The following is a 25,737-nucleotide window of genomic DNA, read 5'->3' as shown; positions in this document are numbered from 1 at the left end:
ATCTAATTAAATTTTGTGTATTGATAAGATAGAAAACAGGGGGATTTTTTCCTCAGCATAAAAAATGCTGTATACTTCATAATATACTGTGCTATATATAGTCTGCTAGACTATAGTATATACACTATATAGCATACTATAAGGCATAAAGCAATGCCTAAATAGTGCCTCTGCACTGTTCTAAAAGTGCAGAGATAAGAATGTCTCATCCTGTGATGTAAATCAGAACTAAAGTTCATGGAACTGGGAAGCATGGCGGTGTGACACACAAGCTGCCCCTGCATAAGTCACTTCAGGAGCAGCAAAAATGTGCCCGTAATGATCTTTGTGTCTGTTCTGAAATGGAGGAAAATGTTTATTAGCCAAACTGTATGTGATAGTACAGGGAAAAGGCAAAGAGAGGACTCATATTTTGCCCATTATCAGTGTAAGGACAGTGTCAGAATGTTAGTCATGTCATTCAGATACCTCTCATTAAAAAATATTCAAGTGTTTGCAGAAATATTTGCCCTCTTGACTTATTGCACAGAACCCCAGTTTTGTACGTAGTTATGGAAGACCTCTTTGAAAATACATTCTTAAACATATATATTTTTATAAGTAGCTATTCTAAATTGTAAAATGTCTGTTCTTAAAAAGGAACATCAAGATATTGCTAAAAATTGGTGGTAAAATTTTGTGCCACACTACCTGTTAGAATGTGACTCGGTGTTAAAACCTTTTGACCCTGTGTCTACCCTGAAATTAATGATAATTAAGAAAGCTCTGTATTTTGTAATATGGGGATAGACATTATGAAACAAATGTTTATACATATCACGTTAATTAATACATATTCTCAGCAATCTCTTTACCACTTTGCATGAAGTAAAGGTTGAAATACAAAGCATTTACTGCATTCTGTAAGCAGGGCAAGGTATAGGAGACCTAAGGGAGGGCACAGGAACAAGAATCTCCCATATCAGGATAGACACACCCCTTGGGTTCCACCTATTTTTAGCACATACAGATAAGATGCAAACCTAAAGATTCCTTTCCTTATGAGAAACTTGTGCTGTAGGAATTTGTGGCTTTAGCATTGAGTTAGAGCCAAAGCACGTCATTGGATGTTGACTGGAATTTTTCACACTACACCAGTTAACGAGTAAAAATTCACGTACCCCAAAAACTATGGTGGTGGCTGATTTTGCCAGTGACTAAATGATGATTTTGATAAATTCAGAGGTGCCTTAGCAATGCCCAATACATATGATGATCTGAGCTTTAGGACCAATCCTGTCTAACTTACAGTGATCAAGACAGACATTCCCCAGTGGCTTGTACATTAGTATTGTTCAGGACACTGTGATAACGAAGTCTCAGGGAGGACATATTGAGCTTGAAACACAGACGAATCTATTAGTATTACTTCAGTAATAAATATATTTACTACTCACCTTTGCTGCAGTAGTTCCAGAACTGTACAGGCCAGTCATAAACTCCACAGCGCAGAAACGAGCAGATATCACACAGTTCTGGCTCAAACCTTGCCACGCCACCACCTTTTTCCGAAACATAAGAGGTCATATCTGAGATTTTGCTGTCTACAAGGACTCCAGTTTCAAAAACATTTCTGGGTGACTTAATATTTGCTTTCGTCAGTAGCTCAATAAATACTATGTCTGACTGTTTGCAAATCAAACACCACTGGGGTGTTTTAATGAACAACTTGAGTTCAGTAAAAGTAATTAATGGGAAAATCTCAATATACCCTGAAAGATTCTTTTTTCTTTAATTTGATGAATCTATGAATGGAACCACTGTAATTTAGTGGTTTAATTGAAACATACACAAGAACTGATGCATTGCAAAATGAAAGAGTTAAAAGATATAGTGAAAACAATGGCTAATGAAGAGTACTCCAACGATCAAAAAAAAAGGACATAAATGGTTAACTGTTCATGATATCATTCTCAGTTCTAGAAACCTAGTTTACTTTTATTGAACCCCACAACACTGTATAATACTGTATTTTTATTATATATGTATTTATTTATTTGTTTCTTATTTATTAAGAAACAACAAGCTTGATTGATTGTTTCTTAAAAAGTGAAAGCTGTACATTTAGAGGAGTCCTTGCTTGTGAAAAATGTATTAAAGTCTCACATAAACACATATTCAAACAGACCTGGTTAGTAATATATTAAAATAAATAAACTGGCAGTTACATAAAATACGCCAATAAAATATTAATTTATTTATCTAAGAATCTTACTCCTACTCTCTGCCTGTATAGACCCCAGAGGTCCTTGGTTGCTCTTCCAATTTGCTCCTGGTTCTTTTGACATGCATATTATTAGGAATTCTAGGTATGTATAAATAAATAAAAAGTTTTATGCTGTAAAATTTATGATACAGCAAAAAATTCCTCAGTATCTAAACTATCTATTTCAATTCTTTCAGGTACTGCTATCTTGGTATATTTTTTTGAACTTCATAGAGAAACTCTAGAAAGGGAATACAGTAAATTGTTCAGGGTATGTGTAGCTAGGTCAAAGACCAAAGCTCTGAGCTAACAAAGTATCATGATCGGTTTGTAACCCAAGGTCTGTTTATGTCTCAGTTTGTCTATGTTTAAACAGAGGAATTAGAAGCATTCATCAAACTATTGCTATTATTGTCAGTACTGTAGAAGGAGCTGCCAAATATTTTAGCACACTGTTGCGCAGTAATTGGTATTCAACTGTCGTTCTTCACCTAATGCTGCTGAACAAACTGTTGACGTAGTTCAAATGACGAGCTTTGATGATGGAGACAGCCCATATGGGAAGGGGAGCGCGAAAAGTAGTGTGGAATGAAACTGAAAAGGAAGGCAGCTGGTGCAAGTAACAAAATTTTTAACTAACCTTTCTTTGTAAAGTCTTAATTCTCAAGGCCATTCTCAAGGCCATAGGAAGGTATATTACAGCTAATTTTCAGAGGTCTCCTAACATTAATTTAAAGCTCCACAGATGCTCTGTTTTTACACAACTTCAGTAACCTTTCAACAGTTTTTTTCAAGTGACAGATGAATACTGGAAAGAATGAGCTAGCAGCTGTCCAAGAGGAAGTATGAAGCGGAGGAATGGGAAGTACTGCTTACGAATGGGAAGCAGAAGTAAAACACATCTTTGCAAAAGCAGCTTAGGTTAGCATATTCCGGTTGTAAAGTAAACTAAAAAGCTTTGTACAAGTTTGCCTAGTCTGGCATGGTTCCTCACTCCAAAGAAACAGAAAGTTTTGAAATCCATCATCATGATTGTGACTCAAGTTCTAGATTCTGAGCTGAGCATACATAGCTCTACCGGGATGAAAATGACTATGGGGACTGCTTCCTTGAATATGTTTACACTGTACTTTCTTATTTCCCTGCTTAAACGAATGAAAAAGCCTGGCAAGAGAGTATACACCCTGCAAGCTAACTGTGAGGCAGGTAGAAATGACTGGAAAGCAATAACAAGCTATACATGTTAAACTTTTTATCAGGTAAAATATAAGTATGTTTTCTCTTTAAATGTCAAATTTTTAAATGTTATTTTTTGTTCTTCACAACTATGGCAGGCAGATCAAAAGATGACAATCCTGTGATAAAATCCATATTTATTTATTAATTTACATTATACTAAGTCAAACAGTTGTAAAATAGTTTAGATGCCTCGCATACTTTTCCCTTCATATGTTCATTGTCATAGAGCCTGTGTGTTAAAATACAATAATGGACAGAAAAGTGTCTGGACTCTGAAAACAAAAAGGATAGATTTGGACAGACCTTCATGGATGTGAAACCTTGTGCCTAAAAAAAAAAACCTAATTCAAGAAGATTTTGATGGGTTTGTTCTATTTTTTTATTTTATATTATAAAAATTAAAAAATAATAATAATGTTTTTATTAAAAATATTTGTTAGAGAGAAAGAGATTATTTTTAAGTGAATATCATCAAACTGATTATTTGTCTTTTCATGTATTTTCACAACCTTACCTTTCTGAGTTATTTTGTTTAGACAACTTTTACTGTGAAACAAAAGGCTTTTCAAGTAGGACATACGCAACTTTAAAGACCAAAACAATTATTTATTGACTAACACACACAACAGATAGTGGGAATTAACAGGTTAAGCATTAATATGCTCACCACCCGTGGTAGGACACCTAATAAATCTTTGTTGGCCAGGCACTCATCAAGCAAATGAATAAATGTTGGCTGCTGTTACTTTTTGAACTGCGCTGCTTCTTTTACTTCTGCTGAGTTGCTGTTTTCCAATTCCCTGTCTTTTTCCTTAGGATTGTATACCTTTTTATGTCAGTGTTTTCCTTCCTGAATCCTTGAGCTGCTAACTACCCAGTCTCAACAGTCTTCTCTCTGTCTGAAATTTTACCTTTCTTACCTTGAATGGCTGTGGTTTATGCACTTTCTCATGGCTCCTTCCCACAGCTTAGCAGTTTTCTCAGAAATCTAAGCCAAGGTTGCACAGCTGTGCTCTATCAAAACCAGGCCTTGTACCACAGCCAGCTGAATCCCTGGGAGAAGGGTTACATACAGGTTACACCTATACTGGTTTATTTAACCTGGTCAGGGACCATCCCAAGGCACTGGAAGACAGCCAACTGTGTTGTTAATTACTGCCACACTTCTTAGCACAGTTTGGTCAGGGCCAACTAGCACTCCCCAAATAGTGCCTGCGCATGCTTTGAGGGGTTAATATTGCACAGGAACTGTTAACACCAGGTAGTTTTGATGTGGCTTCTGAGCAGTGGGGTGTAAGAGAGTTTAATATTGCAGGCTCCAACACCAGAGAGTAAATACAGACATGTTTAATTTATTAGTGCCGATTTAGCCTATCATTCCACCAATCTGGTGTCAGCAACAATGCAAAAGAGGAAAGGGGCATACAACCTAAAATCAGAATTAATATATTATCCTGGGTGCCAGCTATAGTGAATATATATATCTTACAGTGAGACACTTCAGGGAGACTGGGGCAGTGAGAATACTTGGTTGTCCAAAATGACCAATCTCACTACAATTCAATAACAAAATCCACAAAGCTATGAGAAAAAATCAGTTTGCCATACGAGGACAAGTTTATTTTAAACCATATACGACTTTTTTCCTGAACAAATATGCATGAACACGCACACATGCACACATGAAACTGAGTATGTTCCGCTGAAGGTTGCTAACACATTCCTCCCAAAATAACTTCAAAGAATTAACATAATGAATGTGTAAATTAAAGCAGAAACATGTTACATTTTCACTACCCTACAAGCTGAAAGCAGCTTGGCTGATTTGCTTTGAACTTTCAAGATATTCATCTTTTATAGTTTCAAACTAGCCAAAAGAACTTGCAGGCCAGACAGAATAGGTTGTGTTTGTTCTTTAAACAATGACAGAGGTGCTGAAAAGTAGGCCAACAAGTGGAATACTAGTTGCATCCTTAACTAGTCCCATTCTTTCAAGTTATGCAGACTCATTCCATAGTCCATAGAAACATGCAACATTTAAGTTCTTACGCAGGTTTGCTTAGCATTGTCACAAAGTGAAATTGGAACGTTCCTCGTGAATTGCAATGTATTTTACCCCCCCTGAATGCTCTGCATAGTTTATCTGCAGAAGCAGAATTTCATGTTTCCTTTCCTTGTACAAGTTTTACTCTGTTACTGGGGAAACAGTATCAACAGGGGATGAAATATCATTCTCAATATATTAATGAATGTTCTCCTTGTTCTGGATGTTCCAGTGGGCTTCCCAAAATGCGCATTTTCCTTTATATGCATACTTCTTTCCTCTCAAGAAAAAGAAGCAGATATAAGAGAACATTCACACATCCAGTGTTAATGCTGGATAAAACCTTTTGAGCTGACTAGCCCTGGACAGTCAAGGGAGTAAACCTATTTTAGTCCAATATGTATTACTCAATATTTCCTGATTCTGAAGGAAAATGTTATCCCTTCTAAAATCTCATAGCTTCCACAGAGGCATCTTGTCTTCCTATTTTGCTTTGTTTGTGGCCTTACTTATTTCCATTCAACTCATCTATTGCAGTGTTAAGATTGCAAAAGTTTAAAAAAAAAAGGAAAATATAAAAAAAGGAAAAGAAAAAAGAGAAAGAGAAAGAGAAAGAGAAAGAGAAAGAGAAAGAGAAAGAGAAAGAGAAAGAGAAAAAAAAAGGAAAAGGAAAAAGAAAAAAGAACTTTTTTGGTAACTATTCCATGTTTACTCGAAGGGAAATCAGATAATGTATATCACAATGCAGTTTACAGAGAAGGGAACAGAAGTAAATTAAAGCCAAAGAGTAGAAACTCCATATGCCACAGATTGTTGAACACCTGTTTTTCTCTAGTACCCTGGAATCTTATAGGAGGGCAATGTTAAAGCTGTGGCGAGGGAGCTGGTGATGTATTTTAATCTAAAGACAATAGACAGTTAAAACCACAAAATATATTTCATAAACATTTTGTTTGTAAGGCTAGAACTAGCACATCATCCTATTATGAGACAAAAGAGCAGAAAAGTTGAAGTTGCACAGGTCTATGATGGCTGTTTTTTTATTATTGTTATTGGTCTTATTGTTGTTACTGTTGTTGGTTTTTTATGCATTTCCTTATTTTGATTCCAGGCAGTTTTTCCACCGGTGTCTATTTTGCTTTCGTACATAGCAATCAATGATCTTGCTTCCTTATCTAGCCCTACAGGAGAGCTATGTTCTCTCACTCCATCTGCCATCAGCCTCTCTCAGGTAATAAATGAGAGAGATGATGATCACTCTGCTTGCCTTTCTCAGGTGCTGTGACTCACCCTCCTGGAAGCACTTTTTGCTTGAGGGATCCTGGCTGCTAGTACTTTCCTCCTTTCTCTCTCCTGCACCAATGAATAGCCAAAAGCGGACCATAGGACTGTAACTGCTAGCCATCTGCTTTCTCTGCAGACCAGAAAAAGCGCAAAAAATTAGAAATAATTCACTCTGATTGTGTCCTGATTTATTAAAAGTGCTATACTCTGATTATGCACAAAGAAAGGGGAGCAGGGGAGAAATAGAGAACAAGAGATAGTTAGTATTTATCAATGCAATTTTCCAACCATAAAGGAATCAGAAAATAGAAAAATTAAGTAATCTAAGCCAATTCACTATGAGTTTTGCAAACGGGTACTCTCTGTCAGCTACTCTGATCACTGCCATATTATTAGCATTATTTCACACACACATGTGCATGCATCTTTTAAAAGGTACAAAAGGTATGTATGAAAGGTATTAGCAGAGGATTTTGTTTTATTGTCACGGACCCTTCACATCCAGAAAGTTTTACAAAATAATGAAAAATACAGAGACACATTAGAAGGTGAACATTTTGCTCACAAGGTGTCAATGGAATACACATTGTTGGCTAACCTTAATGAGGGGCAATGCATGTTTTTTTCTTGATACCTCAGCCTCAGCTGAAGCACTTGTTTAGCTATATTAGTAAATAAAATTGGCCAAAGAACCTTCTCTGCACTTAGTAACAATTTCAAAATGTTAAAAATCATCTGTCTGCAAAAAAGCCTAAAAAATAAAATGGACCAAACACTTATCCTTTTATTCTTCATTGCTTTCACTGCTTATGAAATATTACATCAAAAGTCAATGTCTGGATTCAAAATGTACACCTATATGAGTAAAACAATGTCAGGGCATGAACCTGACCACCAGCGTGTGGTTGTCCATTCTGTTGTTATTAACATAGTGTCTGGAAGGCTTTCAACCGAGGACAACTAATATTCTCTGATACAATGCCTGAGTATAGTCCAAGGATCAAAGGTATCAACAAAGGATAACTTCTAGTGCTCAGTTTGTATGCAGCCACCCTGTTCCAGAAGGGAAAGAAAGTGTAATTGTATGATTCATGCCTTGCCAAGTGATATGGATTATCAATAACCTCCTTGTGTAATAAAGTGCACTTCTGTGGATGTGAAGTCAGTTTGTAAAAATGATGAGGAAAGATTAGAATTGGGTTAAAAACAGTTAGGAAAGTGAATTTGAAATGTTTTTATCAAAATTAAAGAATGATATTTTTCACTTGAGTTACACTCAGCATATAATGAGATATTGTGTGGTTAAAATTAACCATTTGTAATATGATTTTCAAGGATATCTGCAAAATATAGGATGTAAGTGTTGCTGATGGCCCAGCAGGACACCACTGTTTAGAAGCCAAGACAACAATATTAATAGTAAAAATTTCAGGAGAAAGAACGTTTTTGACTGAAGTCATGTTTGATGAGATTATTAGTGTACAAAAAAGGGGCTTCCAGATGTAGCATACAGGAGGATTATACACAAATTCAAGACAGCAAGAGTCAAAAAAAAAAAGAAAAGGAAAAAAAAAGGCATGACTACGTGAAATTAATTTCTGTCAAAGAATAAAAGGATATATTTTCAGCCACATAAATGCTAGCTCCAAACACAGGGCTAAATCTAAAAAGATCCCTACATCCACTCAATCTTGTCATAAGCATCAGGATTGACTATAGAAAATGAAAAAGTGCAGGAGTAGAACTTAATGAAAATTCAGGAGCTTTCATGTCTCATTGTTTTCCCGGAAGTATAAGAATGTGATTAAAAATAAACACATAACATACATCGATAACGTATCAAGGTTAAACAGAAAGACATAAATTAAAGAAGATTTTCTATATGTGTGAAACTCTTGTTAAACCAATTCCTGCACTGCAAGCCTGTATCTGCAACTATGCAGTAAGTCTTCGCTAACCACACAGTGCTGCTATACAAAAACACATGGGAAAGCTGAAGCAGTGAAAACACACATAAAATGAATGTTACTGAGTTTCAAAGACTGAAGGTTATGGCACAGCTCAGTGGGGGTTTGTTTCCTGTACATGGTTGATGATAGAAGTCAAAGTTTCATTCTGCTTCAGCTACCTACTGTTTGTTAGCTGTAAGAAGTCCCTGAATAGTTGCCCCCAAAGAATTTCTATTGCAGAAGGAAAGTCCTCAATTTTTAAGTTATTAGAGGTGAGTGTCTGACGGGGGACAGGAGAAGGAAAAGGCTCTGTTCTGCTCTCATAAAGACAGAAGCAATCTCTTTTAGTTCTTTCTGAAACTATGCAGGATATTGGGACAAATCTGTATGCAAATACTGTAGAGAAAATCTCAGTAACTAAACCCTGAAAACCCATCCACCCATCTATGTGTTTTGGTATGAACAAATTGCTAGGAACGAGGGAGCTCATCTGAATCATAAAATCATAGAAAGGTATGAGTTGGAAGGGACCTTAGAAGATCATCAAGTTTCAACCCCCCTGCCATGGACAGGGACATCTTCCACTTAAATCAGTATGATCAAAGCCCCATCCAACCTGACCTTGAACATTTCCAATGATGGGGCATCCACACCTCTGGGCTACTTGTTCCAGTGTCTCACTATCCTCATCACAAAAAATTTCTTCCTTAGATCTAATCTAAATCTACCCTCTTTCAGTTTAAAGCTGTTGTCTTTGTCCTATCACTACAGGCTTTGGTAAAAAGTCTATCTTTCTTATAAGCCCCCTTTAAGTATTGATATGCCACAATAAGGTCTCCAACGAATGCTCCAAAAGTGGAGTAAAACCCTGAGTTCTTCACCTTGCTTACTACTATGCAAGGTAACTTGCTTCAACATTTTTGACTGAACAACAACCTGATTCACCATCTTGATATGTTTTTTTCCTTAACAATGGCAATTTTTTTTGTTTAAAGTCTTGAGCTCATGTTAAACAGATAAGTCAAAAGTTCTCCAATAGTCCCCTAAACATGTGCTGTAGGCATAGCTACATAGTTTCAAGAAAAGGGTATTCACAAGTATGGCCATCTCATTTCAAGTATCAAAATATCCAAGAAATCCACAAAGAAATAAATGAGAGAGAAAAAAATGTGGTCACTGAAGGAAAAAAGGTGTCTTTGGTTCTGATTACAATGTTTTCAGACACATCTTTACAATTTTAAAATATAAATTTAGTGGAAGTTTTCAGACTTCACAAAAGGGCAATTTTGTATGCTTTAATGTCAAGTCAAATATTTTGCAAAGCTTTAATGATAATTTCATGTCTTTAACGTTAAACTGTGGATGGGAGATAGAGCTAAATTTAAAGGGTAAAGACTTGCTGGGCCAAGTGACATCTTCTTGTCCAAAAATTTTAAATGTCCTTATAAAATACATCTTTTATTTATATAATTTCAGCAAAAGCCACACTAGGAGACCTACCGAACTTACAACATAGGTGACATTTCCATGAGAATAGCTGACAGGTTCGAAGGTTAAATGACACCTGATGTAACCACAAAAAATGTAGACCCCTATTGCAAAAGTTATTTTTCTTCAGTTTGAGTCTATGAGACCTTAGAATGTCCAGATTTAAGTTTCCTCTTATCAAATATGTTAACATGATTGACAGTAAGGAAAATATATGTATAAATTCTGTGAACAAAAAATGAAATAGAAAATACAATTTAATTCACTTTAAATACATGTATAAACATATATGTATGCTTACATGTATACATACATATATATGTATATGTAAAAGCAAATATTTTTCAGCAATCTCTTTGATAAAGTACCTCATCATTAGCTATCAAAATGTGATAGATTTCCATTAAGATCTAAACATTTTTTGGTGAATTTTCCACTGAACTCTAAAATTATACCAACTCCTACTGTTTAAGATCTATCCAGATTATGAGTAACTAACTTATTTGAAATAAACATGTATATATATAAAATACAAAATGCAAAAAAAAAAACCCTATATTTTTTTTTAAATGCGTACTTCCTTCAAAAGATTGATTCATGCTGCATGTTGTTTTTTAACAAAGAAACCGCTAAAAGAAAATTAAGGACACACATACTGTGATAACTGTACAATCAGTTCTTTATGAATTGTTCTCATAAATGTTTGGAAGGAAAAAATATCACAGATTGCTGAACATTTTTTTCCACATTGCTTTCTTTTACAGATTTCTTTGGTTAAAAATTAGGTCAATAAGTCAATCTGTTAACATTTTAACAGCATGCTTTTAAATATTAAACATTCTTTGGAATAATTTCTTCTATTACATTTTAAAAAGTATTTACAGAACAGTTTTATTTTTTCCTTAAGAAAAACAACGCTCAATCTTGAGGCTTGATATGGTTAAAATATATAAAAGCCATGTGCCTCTGAAGTTTATTACAGTGATCAAGGAGAGCAGAACATGAACAATGACACTCAGTCTGAAGTTTCTATTTCCAACTCTGTGAATTGTAATGATTTGAAAGTTATTATTGGGTCATACTTTGGACAAACTCTTCCAGATCCAAATTTAAAAGTGTCTTCATAAATGCTTTAGATTATCAAGAGAGCTAGGAGATAGAATTTTTGATACTGTGAAAAAGTAGTTTTAATGCATCGAGTTTGACAACAATGTTACATTTTAAATTATATATCTGCGCAAGCCTAGTACATCACTATAGCCACAAATGACCTCTCCTTAAAAGCTGAAACTTAATTTAATCTGCAAATATAATACTTCATTTACTATCCTATAATTTCAGACCTAACTCAGTATCATTTGTAGGAATACATTGTTATTTCATTGCCCCCTCAAAAGCTGAATGAATATTATGAATTAGTTGAAGCTACTCTTACAAAATTAATACAATTTCCTTTTAGCAAAAACTGCTTATCAAAAGAGAAATGTGAGTCCTGAAGAACAGTAAAAATTTCAGCTGAGTAATACATATTAGCATTTTGTCCTCTAATATTTTTTTTTTAATAGTAGTTAATTAACAGGTGGATGTCATCTAAAAACTAGATAGTTTCAAAATGCAAGTTGCAATTACTGATGGATAGCAAAGGAGAATGGAGCATGCTCGTACTCCAAAATCTAAAGAGACAGATAAGCAGCACATACTTGATTTTGTATGAGAGAATGACCTTGCTTAATGACCTTGTTTGTTCCCCTTCACCTATTTTTTTTTTCTTATATGTGGAAGAGATGAATGTGAGATGATAGATACCATTTCATGGACACATGAGTATCATCTTTATTCTTCCTTGTAGTCCTAATGCTTCGCCATTTCCACATTTTTTTATATCTTTCCTGTGCTCACCCATCTCCTTCTCCTTTCTTCCTCCTCCATGTGGGATCTTGGTCATGAAAAGTGTACAAGAAGGAATAGACAATTCAATTGCCTTCTTATTAAATCACACTACTAGTCTCAGACTGAAAACTTACAAATAAACTTTTCTGAAGCTATAAGAAATTCTCTGTATATATTAGCAGAGCTACAAAATAGATATATTGCTATCCCTCTGTTTTTACATCTAATCCACCCTGTCCCACCAGTCCTCTCCAAAAAAAGATTAAGAACAATAGCTGTATGATGGTGAGGTTACACAGAAGTAAGGTGGGGAGAAATGGAAGGACCCAAAAAAGCAGTGAGGAGAATCTTGGCTCTGGCCCTGTTCCTTCACTGACAGAGAAAAATCCTGTAGGATTCCTGTAGGATCCTGTAATAATCCAGAAGGATTGCTCCCTTTGTTCAGAAGAAGTGAGTCTATGAGTAGAGTACTTACTGTGCCGTGAAAATACATTTTACACGGCCTGAAAATCTGTGTCTGGCCAGGTTTTCCTGTTGATACAGGCTCTTCTTTAATGATCCTTTTTTATTTTTTCCAAGTGGAACCAAAATGAATTTAAATATTTCTTTTGTATCAAACATAATAAACTGAACTAGTGAACTGAAGTCAAAGGAACAAAGTATTACATTTGTGAGAAATTATTCACACATAATTCACTGGGTAAAAAATATTCTCATTTTTAGGACAGTATCTGTTAAGGTACTTGACGAAGACTAGCTTAAGAAATGTATTTAAATTCATGTCATGTTGACTAAAACCTATAAACAATGATAGCGACAGAGAATGCTTAGCCAGGAACCAGTGAGATATATATTGTATATATTAGGCTAAGGATTTTCCATTTTAAAAAATCTGAAACCTTGGTTTTAAGGAAAGTTTTGTTGCAAGATCACCTATCTTAGTGTTCTATGGGGCTTTGTAGAGCTAGTTCAGGGAAAGTCATAGGGACCTCTTTTCCAAGGGCTTAATTTCCTTGGAGCTAAGAAAACCATCATAAGACACCAAGATTCCTTCTGCTCTCCATCCTGTCTATTTTTTTTTGAGTGATATGTTAAGCAATGCTTCACTTCCCCCAAACACTCTGTGGCTGTGTTATAGAATGCCTCAAATTATAACAGCTAAGAATTCATTTTTCAAGCCTGAGTGCAAAAAACATTTTAACGATTTTCTTATTTTATGGAAAGCAGAATCAAACTGAATGAATAGTGGCCATGTGATTGTGGCAGGCAAGAATCACCCTTTTACAGTCTAGGCTGGTCAGGAATGTAAACACTGACAGAAGATGAGCTGGTAAAATGGGAATATAGAGGTTTGACAATGCACAAAACTTCCCAATTTTGCTTTCATTTTTCTATTAGAACTAAAGGCATTATGAAATACACTATTTATGTTAATTTGAATTTCTTGAGTAATTTAATGTTGAGTTTTTTACTATATTTTCATTCATGTAAATTTATTCTTAAGTTTCAATCATTTATTTACATGTCAGGGCTTGAATTTCATTGAAGCATAGCCAATGCAGAAATTGCTTTCTTTGTTTCTCATTGTGTTGAGTCTTTCCCTCTCACATTGAATGCTACCATGTTTATGGACTTTTTGCCTTGCATTCCTATATATAGATAGATTTTCAGTTCCTGTAATTGTTCCTGGTTTTCTAGCTTTGTTTTATTTATCTCAATGTTTCACTGTGGCAAATTACATTTTTTTTTTTTTTTTTTTTTACATAGCTATGTCTTTCTAAATGTTTTCAGGAAGAATTATTCAGCAATTTCAAATGACCAGTAGAAGAATTTTTTGTGTCGATGTTTTTGTGTGGGGGGGTACTTTTTCAAGCTTAACATTAAAATAAGTTTTTATATTAAAATAACTTCTCTGTTAACTTTCATAATACAAGGTGTTTGTTTTTTTTTTTCTCAGATTTTATTTTCCTTTTAAATTATATTGCTTTTTTTTTTTCTCTGTTTCAGGTTCTATAATGGTCTTCCTTTCATAACCATTTCAGTTAGACCTACTTTTATCTGATTTGTACTACAACATATAATCGTATTACTAGACTCCAAAATTTGTGTAATGCATCTTTCTCTAGGTCCAATACCTGAACATAAAACAGTTGCATGAAACATAAATGGGATTAATTTCCCACTTATATGAATTTGGATTCCCTTATACCTGAAGCAAAAGCATGCTATGAGTAATTTTCTTCACGAGTTATAGATCTACAAATGTTATAGGATGAGGGTAAATAGCTTCTGCTGTCCTTAATTCAAGTACTCTATAGAATGCATTACTATGTGATTGCATCCAAATAAATATGTTAATGTACAGAGAAACAGTCACACCATGTCTGGAGCATCAGAGATATTTTTTAATGTAACATAACATCAAGAATATTTGGGCATGTGAAACTGTTGTATTGCAGAAATTATGAATTATATGAGTATTGTGAACACATTCAGTACAATAGATTTTTTAAATTTCTTTGTATTTTCAATGACACCATCATCTAATTTTTTTAGGGCTAGGAGTTTATTAGCAGAACAGTTTGTGTCTGGTAACTCAAATTAATTTAGAAAATGTCAGAGTGCTATTTTCTAAAAAAGCTCTTTGTGACATATATGACCTAAGGAGGCCTACTACTGTTGAAAAAATCTGGTCATTTCATATACATGATTTCTTGTTAGAATTTTCCCAGAGTGCCCTTTTTTCAGTATTATGTAACATCACAATTCACCTTTGAGATGTCACATCAAGCATAGAAAACACATTCAGAATAAAAAAAAAAAAAAATTTTTTTTGATGTGACATGCTTGAGCAATATAAAATGAGGAAAAGCACACTGAAAAATGATCTGAGGACCTAATTCTTCAACTTCACAGAATCATGAGTGGCTCCACCCCAAAGGAGCAAGATAGGAAAAGATTGTGATTCTTACTGAGGCAGCTCAGTAACCAAGCTAATTGGCAGAAGTATTTTCAAGGTTTCTCTAAAGACTAATGTACTTCTAGATTATCTGCAGTCCTGTTCCCCTTTCCAAATATCTTACCCTGAGGTTGCCGAACTACAGACCTGTAACTATGTTAGGTCTCATTGAGGTCCTCAGCAAGCAGTCTTAAAGGTGTGTTCCTCTATTTCAGTGTCAGAGAAGCCATTCATTCTAATGAACTGGACATTTAGCCACTTCACCATATACTAGAACATTACATAGAAGGATTGAGGATCTGTATTGTTAAACACAGCAGATAACATCATTGTTCTGTGTTATTTGCTACCCAGAGGTGGGAGAATAATATGCTCTGTTTGGATGTACTCTTTCACTCAACATTCAATGAAAAACAAAAGATAAGAAACAGGAAAAGCTGTAAAATTTAAAAGATTGACAACAGAAAATCTTTAACCTAACCTAAATATATTTTCCACAAAGAATAACCAGCGTGTTTCAAAAATTTTACTGTTGTCATCAATCTTACATGGAAGAGATGCTGATATAGTGATAGGCAGCAGTCAGGCTTTGATGTAGTATTTGACAAAATGAAATAAAATAACTTCCAAGGAGGTTTGGGAAGTACATTGCTATGCCTTAAAATTGGAGAATACTTAATAAACAAAAAGCAGTCATAAATGCATCTAGCTTTAAACTAGATTTGAAGAGGGAAAGGGATAAAACCAGGCTTGCTAGAGATGAGCATGGGTGCGGCATGCCAATGTTTGAGGTACAGTGTGCTGGCGAGGTCCTTCGGTCTGCCATCTCAGTGGAGGCAGGGGATGGAGATCCATGCAGCAGCAAAGACACAAGGGTAATTGATGTGTTAGAAACCATGGAAGGGCCTGAGAATGGTCATGTACGAATTAGGGCTTCTCCCCCCAAAAAGGTGGTGGGATCAATAGCCCAACTGAAGTGCATCTACACCAATGCATGCAGCACGGGCAACAAACAGGAGGAGCTGGAAGCCATTGTGCAGCAGGAAAACTATGACATAGTTGCAATCATGGCAACATGGTGGGATGACTCGCACAGCCGGAGTGCTGCAATGGATGGCTATAAACTCTTCAGATGGGGTAGGCAAGGAAGGAAAGGCAGTGGGGTAGCCCTGTATGTTAGGGAGTGTTTTGACTGTCTAGAGCTTAATGATGGTAATGATAGGGTTGAGTGTTTATGGCTAAGAATCAGGGGGAAGGTCAACAAGGCAGATATCATGGTGGGAGTCTGTTATAGACCACCCAATCAGGATGAAGAGGCAGACAAAATACTCTATAAGTAGCTAGGAGAAGTCTCACAATTGCTAGCTCTTATTCTCATGGGGGACTTCAACTTACCAGATGTCTGCTGGAAACACAATACAGTGGAGCGGAAACAGTCTAGGATGTTCCTAGAGTGTGTGGAAGATAACTTCCTGACACAGCTGGTGAGTGAGCCAAATAGGGAAGGCACCCCATTGGACCTGTTTGTGAACAGAGAAGGACTTGTGGGTGATGTGATGGTTGGAGGCCGTCTTGGGCATAGTGGTCATGAAATGATAGAGTTTTCGATTCTCAGAGAAGTAAGGAGGGGGGTCAGCAGAACTGCCACCTTGGACTTCTGGAGGGCAGACTTTGGCCTATTTAGGAGCCTGCTTGACTGAATCCCTTGGGAGGCAGTCCTGAAGGGCAGAGGAATCCAGGAAGGCTGGACATTCTTCAAGAAGGGAATCTTAAAGGTGCAGGAGCAGGCTGTCCCCATGTGCCAAAAGATGAGCCAGTGGGGAAGAAGACCGGCCTGGCTGAACAGAGAGCCTTGGCTGGAACTCAGGAAAACAAGGAGAGTTTATGACCTTTGGAAGAAGTGGCAGGCAACTCAGGAGGAGTACAAGGATGTCATGAGGTTATGCAGGGAGAAAATTAGAAGGGCCAAAGCCCAGCTAGAACTTAATGTGGCTACTGCCATAAAAGACAATACAAAATGTTTCTATAAATACATTAGCAACAAAAGGAGGACTAAGCAGAATCTCCATCCCTTATTGGATGTGAGGGGAAACATGAGGAAAAGGCTGAGGTACTTAATGCCTTCTTTGCCTCAGTCTTTAATAGTAAGACCAGTTGTTCTCTGGGTACCCAGCCCCCTGAGCTGGAAGACAGGGATGGGGAGCAGAATGAAGCCCCCCTCATAATCCAAGGGGAAATGGTTAGTGACCTGCTACACCGCTTAGACGCACACAAGTCTATGAGGACAGGTGGGATCCACCCAAGGGTACTGAGGGAGCTTGCTGAAGTGCTCACCAAGCCACTTTCAATCATTTATCAGCAGTCTTGGCTAACCGGGGAGGTCCCACTTGACTGGAAGTTAGCAAATGTGATGCCCATCTACAAGGGCCAGAAGGAGGTTCCGAGGAACTACAGGCCTGTCAGTCTGACCTCAGTGCCGGGGAAGGTTATGAGCAGATCATCTTGAGTGCCATCACACGGCATGTACAGGACAACCAGGGGATCATGGCCCAGTCAGCATAGGTTTATGAAAGGCAGGGCCTGCTTGACTAACCTGATCTCCTTCTATGACAAGGTGACCTGCTTAGTGGATGAGGGAAAGGCTGTGGGTGTTGTCTACCTAGACTTTAGTAAAGCCTTTGACACCATCTCCCACAGCATTCTCCTGGACAAACTGGCTGCTCATGGCTTGGATGGGCGTACTCTTCCCTGGATAAAAAACTGACTGGATGGCTGGGCCCAAAGTGTTGTGGCGAATGGAGTTAAATCCAGTTGGCGGCCGGTCACAAGTGGTGTTCCCCAGGGCTCAGTACTGGGGCCAGTTCTGTTCAATATCTTTATCAATGATCTGGACAAGGAGATCGAGTGCACTCTCAGTAAGTTTGCAGATGACACCAAGTTGGGCAAGAGGGTTGATCTGCTTGAGGGAAGGAAGGCTCTACAGAGGGATCTGGACAGGCTGGACCAATGGGCCGAGGCCAATTGTACGAGCTTCAACAAGGCTAAGTGCTGGGTCCTGCACTTGGGTCACAACAACCCCATGCAACACTACAGGCTTGGGGAAGAGTGGCTGGAAAGCTGCCTGGCGGAAAAGGACCTGGAGGTGTTGGTTGACAGCCAGCTGAATGTGAGCGGGCAGTGTGACCAGGTGTCCAAGAAGGCCAATAGCATCCTGGCTTGTATCAGAAATAGTGTGGCCAGCGGGACTAGGGAAGGGATCGTCCCCCTGTACTTGGGCACTGGTGAGGCTGCACCTCGAATACTGTGTTCAGTTTTGGGCGCCTCACTACAAGAAAGACATCGAGGTGCTGGAGCCTGTCCAAAGAAGAGCAATGAAACTGGTGAAGGGTCTAGAGCACAAGTCTTATGAGGAGTGGCTGAGGGAACTGGGGTTGTTTAGTGTGGAGAAAAGGAGGCTGAGGGGTGACCTTACCCTCTCTACAACTGCCTGAAAGGAGGTCGTAGCGAGGTGGGTGTTGGTCTCTTTTCCCAAGTAACAAGCAATAAGACAAGAGGAAATGGCCTCAAGTTGCTCCAGGGGAGGTTTAGATTGGATATTAGGAAAAACTTCTTCATGGAAAGGGTTGCCAAGCATTGGAACAGGCTGCCCAGGGAAGTGGTTGAGTCATCATCCCTGGAGGTACTTAAAAGACATATAGATGTGGTGCTTAGGGACATGGCTTAGTGGTGGACTTGGCAGTCCTAGGTTAACGGTCAATGATCTCAAAGGTCTTTTCCAAACTAAATGATTCTATGATTCTATGATTTTGGACATTTGTCAGTATGATAATTATGAATATTATTAGTCTAGAGTAAGTAACAAGAAAATGGTAAAAACTTCTTCTAGCTGAACGTTCTACGTTATAAAAAAATAACTAGAATGAACAGAAGAAACAAATTGACTTTTGAGTAAAGACTAAAAGAGCTAAGTTTAACAGGTAGGTGATGACAAAGTAGGTCATGATATTCTACAAATATTTGAAGGCTGTTAAAATGTAAAGAGAGTGAGTATTTAGTATGGTACATAGTAGAATAACTAATAAAAAATAAAAGAACATTTGTAATTAATATCAGGGAACACTTGCAATAGGGAGATACAGATGTCTGTTGAGACCTTTACAGATAGATTTTGCATAGGATTAGAAAATATGCAGTAGGGAACAACCTGACAGGCCAGTTTATAAATCTTTTCCATCTCTTTTTGTAATCCCCTCTAATTTTTGTTTGAATAAATAGGATAAGGTGTGGAACACTCTTCTGAAGCCAAAGTTTGAGATCACTGTACGCTAATATTTGAAAATCCTTGGGGAGATATTAGAAGGTGCTGGTATTATGTCTGATGCCATCCTAATGAATCTCTGTTAATTGAATCCTCTTCTCCCTTTCCTGCTTTGCTCTGTGTATCCCAAAAGAATTCTGTAAGCTGTCAGCCAGATATCTGTATAATTTACTTGGGACTTGAAAGATATCCAAGGGCTGAAGCAGTACAAATTCAAAAGGAATACTCATGCAAATCAGTAATTGTTTAATTCTCATCGGGGTAATGAAACAACGTAACTAGAAAGACCCACACAGCAGGTGGATAAAATCTGGGTCTTTCACATATCTGGAGTGGAAATCACCACTAAGAAATTGTCTGTGATGTAGTAAGCTCTTATTCATTTTATTGTGATTGTTCATTGACATATCTCAGCTCTCCTGGTTACAATGGTAAAAGGATCCATTGCAGCAATAAGGAGAGCCATCCACAGAGAAAAAGAACTTTTTCAAATCCAAATTGCAATGCACGGAAGAAATGAAAAATTGCAAAGGGCCTTGGTAGATCTTCTCCAATATCAGAAAACCATGATATACAGGAATCTGAGCTATTGTCTCAACTGGGGAAAACATGGGTTTGTCCCATTGTGGCAGTTTCTAATTCAGTTGTCAGCTTTTTTATATAAACAAATTACTGCTAACCAGATCTTCAAGAATGCTATAATGATGTATTCTGACAAATTTCCATGCCTTCTGTATTCTGTGGCTTCTAAAATTCTATTATTCTTACTATTCAAATCCAGTCTATATTATCTTATTAATTGTAATTTTTATATTCACTGGAGTTCTATCAATATTTTCCAAAAAAGTTCATAAACATTTTTAATATATTTTATTTACAATTCTCCTTAAAAGAAAGTTGTATATTTTATGTTCTGCTCTTTTTCAGTCCCCCTCGTCTTTTTTGTTTGGTTGTTTGTTTTCACTATATTCTTTTTGCTGTGGGTTCATAAGAGACCAGAGAATAAAATATGTCTTCCTTATATTGCAGTTTCAAAAATTATCATAGTCCTTACCCTTCCTGAAGGAGCTCAGACTATTGTTGGACAGATTCAAAAAATGTTTTCCTCTGTTGGCCAATTTTAAACTTTTAAAATTTCATTGTGTTTAAATGATTGTGCTAAAAGTCACCCAAGAGGTTATGCAATCCCCATGCTTGGAAATTTTCAAAACTTGCCTGAATAAGCCCCTGAGCAACCTGATCTAACATTGAAGTCAGCCTGCTTTGAGCAGGAAGTTGTACTAGGTGAACTTCAGAGTTTCCTTCCAAATTTTTGTATGATTCTGTAAGAAAAGTTGTCAGGAGGCTTTATTTGTTTTAACATTGAAACTCAAGTGGGTGTTTTGAGGGCTCAGACACTGGCAGAGCTCACAGACAAGGCCCAGGACGCTGGATTCTGGAGGCAGAGAACAACCAGACAGGTATTGTGTGTGTAGAAACTGGTGGCTCCTAAACATGGAGAGTGTTATGCAGAGGTGTCTTTATATAGCAGCTGATGAAAGTCTGAGTCACCATATACAAAGTTGAGGATTGGCCCTCCCACATTTCCAGAATGATAGAAAATGTTGGTCATGACCATTGTTGTGTGAGAGCTCAGCCAGGAGCTCCAGCACATCTTGAAACTGTGGCTGGTACTTATCAGCTCTGGGTATGACTTTAGCCAGCCTTTAGGAAAATTCTTCAGTTGTGGGAGGCCTCCTAAGCTGAAATTGGAAATGATCCATGGACCATTTGGAAGGGTCTTTGCTTGCAGTTTCACTCCTAGTACACAATTATCACCAAAATTGTTTCTGTTTTTGAGTCAGATATTTATGAATGTCCAAGTTCATTCAGCATTCTTATATAAGTTTAAACCAGGCAGATCTTCCATTTTGTCAGCGGTTATCCTCTTTTTTTTTTTTTTTTTTTTTTTTTTTTTTTTTTGTGCTAGAAGAATAAGATCATTCTATCTCAGAAGTTTGGAATCCTAGTGATTTGGACTTCCACATCCAGATTTCTTACTTTCTTTTGAGGAATTCCAAACTAGACTCAAACAGAAGGACACTATGGCACACCTCATTTTGCCAGTTTTTTTTGTTGCTAATGCATGTGGAACCAGTATCTTTATAAAAAACCACATGCAACCAACACTCAAGCTTCTCTGTTGCACAATGCATGCAGAATCATGCAGAAAGACGTTAGCACAAGAAATCAGGAAAGGCAGTTCAGGATGGTGTTATGTTAACTAGCCTTATTCTTTAACTGTAGGCATGGATATTTAGCTGAACACAGAACCATATTCAAGTAACCATATTGTGTGAGTCAGTTCTGTTATAGTTCATTTATCTTCATGATGGTCTAAGGCATATTACTGAAATACTCATAGGCAGTTCAAAATACTGAATAGCCTGTCGGGTAGGGTAAAATACATGCAATTTTAAAGATCTGACTGACATGAAATAGTGACTAGATGCTGTTTCTACCACATTAATCAATTACCAATGAAAGAATAAGTCTCTCTCACTTCCTCTGATCAGAAATTCACCCTGGACCTGATAACTAAATGCTAACTAAAGATCTTCCAGACAAGTTACTCTCTGAAAAAGCTTCTCTCCCCCCCCCCCCCCCCCCTTAATTACAATAGCATTTTCTGAAGGAACAAATTCAGCTGTTACAGTAGGTATCATGGGAGTTCATGTGAGTAGAAAGTAAGATAGAAAGTTTCTGGTGAAAGCTTCTCCGAAGATTTATTTCCTTGAGCATGTTTGATTTGCAGAATTCATTCTCACATGTTGTTGAAAACTCTTAAGGAGACTATGTTGAAAGAATATAGTGTTTGGAGAAAAGAGCAGGACAGTGGTAATGAGGCTACCTTCTAGCTGCCATGAAGAAGGAGATACTGAAGTATATACAGGTGAAGAATTTAGTAAACATCTGTCACTAATAATGTTTTTATTGCTCATTTGAACTTACTTACAAAATCTTATGAACTTTTCAGTTGTTTTATCACTGTTCTCAATCCCTATATGAAGCTTACAAACCTTTAAAACATATGCTTATTTTGTTAGACATATTATGAAGAAAAAAGTATTGAAAATTTTTATCCACTCTTTTGCAAGAGCACACAATCTATCTCTAGATGTTCCTTTCAATCAAAACAGAAGGCAAACAAGACATTATTATTTTTTTGTTTCTTCTTTTTTTGTTTTTAATCTGGAAAATATTTTTGTGTCCTGATTCTTTTTCCTTTCATGTCTTTAAAGAGTTCACAAATCTGTCACATTAGTTTGTGGCTAGGTTTCCAACTGTGATTCAAAAAACAGATTTTAAATGAAAGTAAACTTTACACTCAAAATTGAAACACAACAGTTTTGAAGCAACATATTCTGTGTAAACTCCATTTATATACAGTTTTTACTAAGAATTCAGGGCTAAATCTGCCTCCCATTAAAATATGTGAGGATAATATCAATGAATTTAATAAGAATTAGGTCAGGTTGCTTATGAATGACTGCAGGTAACCCTTAGACTGTTTAGTAGAAGACATTTCATGAACTTCAAGATCTTGAAGTGTTATGGACTGTATTACCATTCCCCTTTTTATTAAAATTTTTTTTTTATTCACAATATTCTTAGACCTGGTATTAATAATGGAATCTGAATATCTGGAACTACAAAATTAGCTCTGATGTGTAACTGCTGGATCTTGTCCTCTTGTTCTTAAGATCTACATTATTTTATTTTCATATAATTAATTTATTTCAGCTATGAATCCATCTTGAGCTAAATTTCTCATACGGTGTTCTGAACACAGATTTCAGTGACCATTCTTTAATCTTTTTGACATTTAAACTTATTAATTTGGAACCTTAGTTGTCTTCTTTAGGACTTACCCTTCATTATATAATGAACTCACACGTAAACTCTGCGTAGTTACAAAAACAGTTTATTTGCTGAGGTTAGTGTTGTTAAGTATATTAAACATATTTTATTCTGGGAAGTAGCCAGCATGTATTTACAGAAGCAGAGGTCCATGGTGTCATATGAAGAGCTTTTAATGACAATTCCAAACAAAAGCCTTCATAGAAGTGTATGCTAACATTTGGCTTGTATCCCAGCAAATAATAAGTCAGAGTCCTGAAGGGGGAAATACAGAGCTGGATACAAGTAAATGCTTTTATATTTGTGTTCCCATTGTGAGCTGTTAACTATTTGTTTTGTCTTAACACAGAGATAGTATTCATTGAAAACAAAATGGTCATTTCCTTGCCAGTATGTCCTGAACCAGAAAAATCTATTTTCATTTCTTAGGCTGATGATACTCAACAGTTACTGTTGCTGAGAGCTGTCAACTATAAAATATTATATTGTATTTTTAAAACACCTGTATTTGAGGGAAATATTAACACTTAAACATATGCCAATAACAGTTCCTTGTCAGAGTTACTCAAGAACAATTGAAATGCCAAATTTAAGTGAGGGGTTTTGGTCACAAAGCCTGATTTACAGTTCAGCCTAACTTTGGAAGTTAATATGTTTCTCCACTTAGTTAACACAATTTTGGACCACAGATTTTCCTAGACAACTGTCTGGGCCTGATGTTTCAGGTTTTCTGGCAACGATGAATTCTTTATTCTATAATCACTTTCATTAAATACATGTGCATATAATTATACACACACATGCTAGATGAGAAGGATTTATCCTTTTTCAGTGTTGTTTCCTGGGAATTAAGCCAAGTTTGTAAATAAAATGTAAGACAAAGAAAGCACAAGTTTGTTCTAAAAGCTGGGATACTCACATGGGAGGAGATTCTGGTACCTGTTTCCAGATCTGCCTAGACATTTTATAATACATAGTCATTGGATATGAACGAGAAAGGAAGAAGGATTTAAGCTTGTTTTCTGAATATAAAAAACTTAGATGATGGTTTAAATTAGACACTGAGTTTTTCTAAGGTTAGTGGAGAAAGGGACCTTCATGAAAAATTAATTTATTGCAATGATAAGTGTGGTAACTTGTTTGGATGGACCTGTCTCATTTCTCTGAGTACAAAGGAAGCCAAGATGAATAGTACAAGGCAGATCTGTAATGTTGGATAGTTAATGTGGGTAAGAGAAATATTACCTATCATGTGTACTGCATTCTGAATTGTACTTCCAAGCTTGATACACCCACTTCCTTCAGTTGGCTGCTTAAGGATTGGTAAGGTTGGCTATTTAAGCTGGCAACTTTAAAAGTCTTTGCTAGGTCAAGGATGTACCTTTTTGATGAAGTAGATTTCATGTCTATACATTTTACCATTATGAAGCCTGAGCTGGGCCTATGTTGAAGTGAGGCTTTGGTCTTAAAACCTAGAAGAATACTGTGCTCATTTCTTCAAATAGTGGTCTTTTTTTTAATGCTAGTTCTCTAACTAAATAATTCAAAGAAGGCAGCTGAAGACATTGTAGTCTCCAGAGAGAGGAGTTTCATAGGAAGATGGATCTTCTTCCTTATTTCCTCTCTCCTGGAGGGTAAGAAAATGTACTGGGTTTGTGTGGCAAGGTTTTGGTCGTGGGGGGGCTGCAGGGGTGGCTTCTGTGAGAAGATGCTAGAAGCTTCCCCTGTGTCCAATAGAGCCAATGCCAGCTGGCTCCGAGACGGACCCACCGTTGGCCAAGGCATAGCCCATCAGCAACAGTGGTAGCACCTCTGGGATAACGTATTTAAGAAAGGGAAAAGAAGTTATAGGGGAGTTGCAGTTGCAGCCAGAGAGAGCGGAGTGAGAAGATGTGAGAGAAACAACTCTGCAGGCACCAAGGTCAGTGAAGAAGGAGGGGGAGGAGGTGCTCCAGGCACCAGAGCAGAAATTCCCCTGCAGCCCCTGGTGAAGATCATGGTGAGGCAGGCTGTCCCCCTACAGCCCATGGAGGTCCACGGTGGAGCAGATATCCACCTGCAGCCCGTGGAGGACCCCAAGCTGGAGAATGTGAATGCCGGAAGGAGGCTGTGACCCCTTGGGAAGCCCGCACTGGAGCAGGCTCCTGGCAGGACCTGTTGACCTATGGTGAAAGGAGCCCACGCTGAAGCAGGTTTGCAGGCAGGACTTGTGACCCCGCGGGGTACTCACACCGGAGCAGTCTGTTCCTGAAGGACTGCACCCTGTGGAAGGAACCCACACTGGAGCAGTTCATGAAGAACTGTAGCCTGTGGGAAGGACTCATGTTGGAGAAGTTTGTGGAGGACTGTCTCCCGTGGGAGGGACCCCATGCTGGAGCAGGGGAAGAGTGTGAGGAGTCCTCCCCCTGAGGAGGAAGGAGC

This window comes from Gymnogyps californianus, chromosome 3, assembly GCF_018139145.2.
Source record: "Gymnogyps californianus isolate 813 chromosome 3, ASM1813914v2, whole genome shotgun sequence".
Classification (NCBI taxonomy): Eukaryota; Metazoa; Chordata; class Aves; order Accipitriformes; family Cathartidae; genus Gymnogyps; species Gymnogyps californianus.
The sequence above is the reverse complement of the archived record's forward strand: the minus strand, read 5'-3'. Positions refer to the sequence as shown.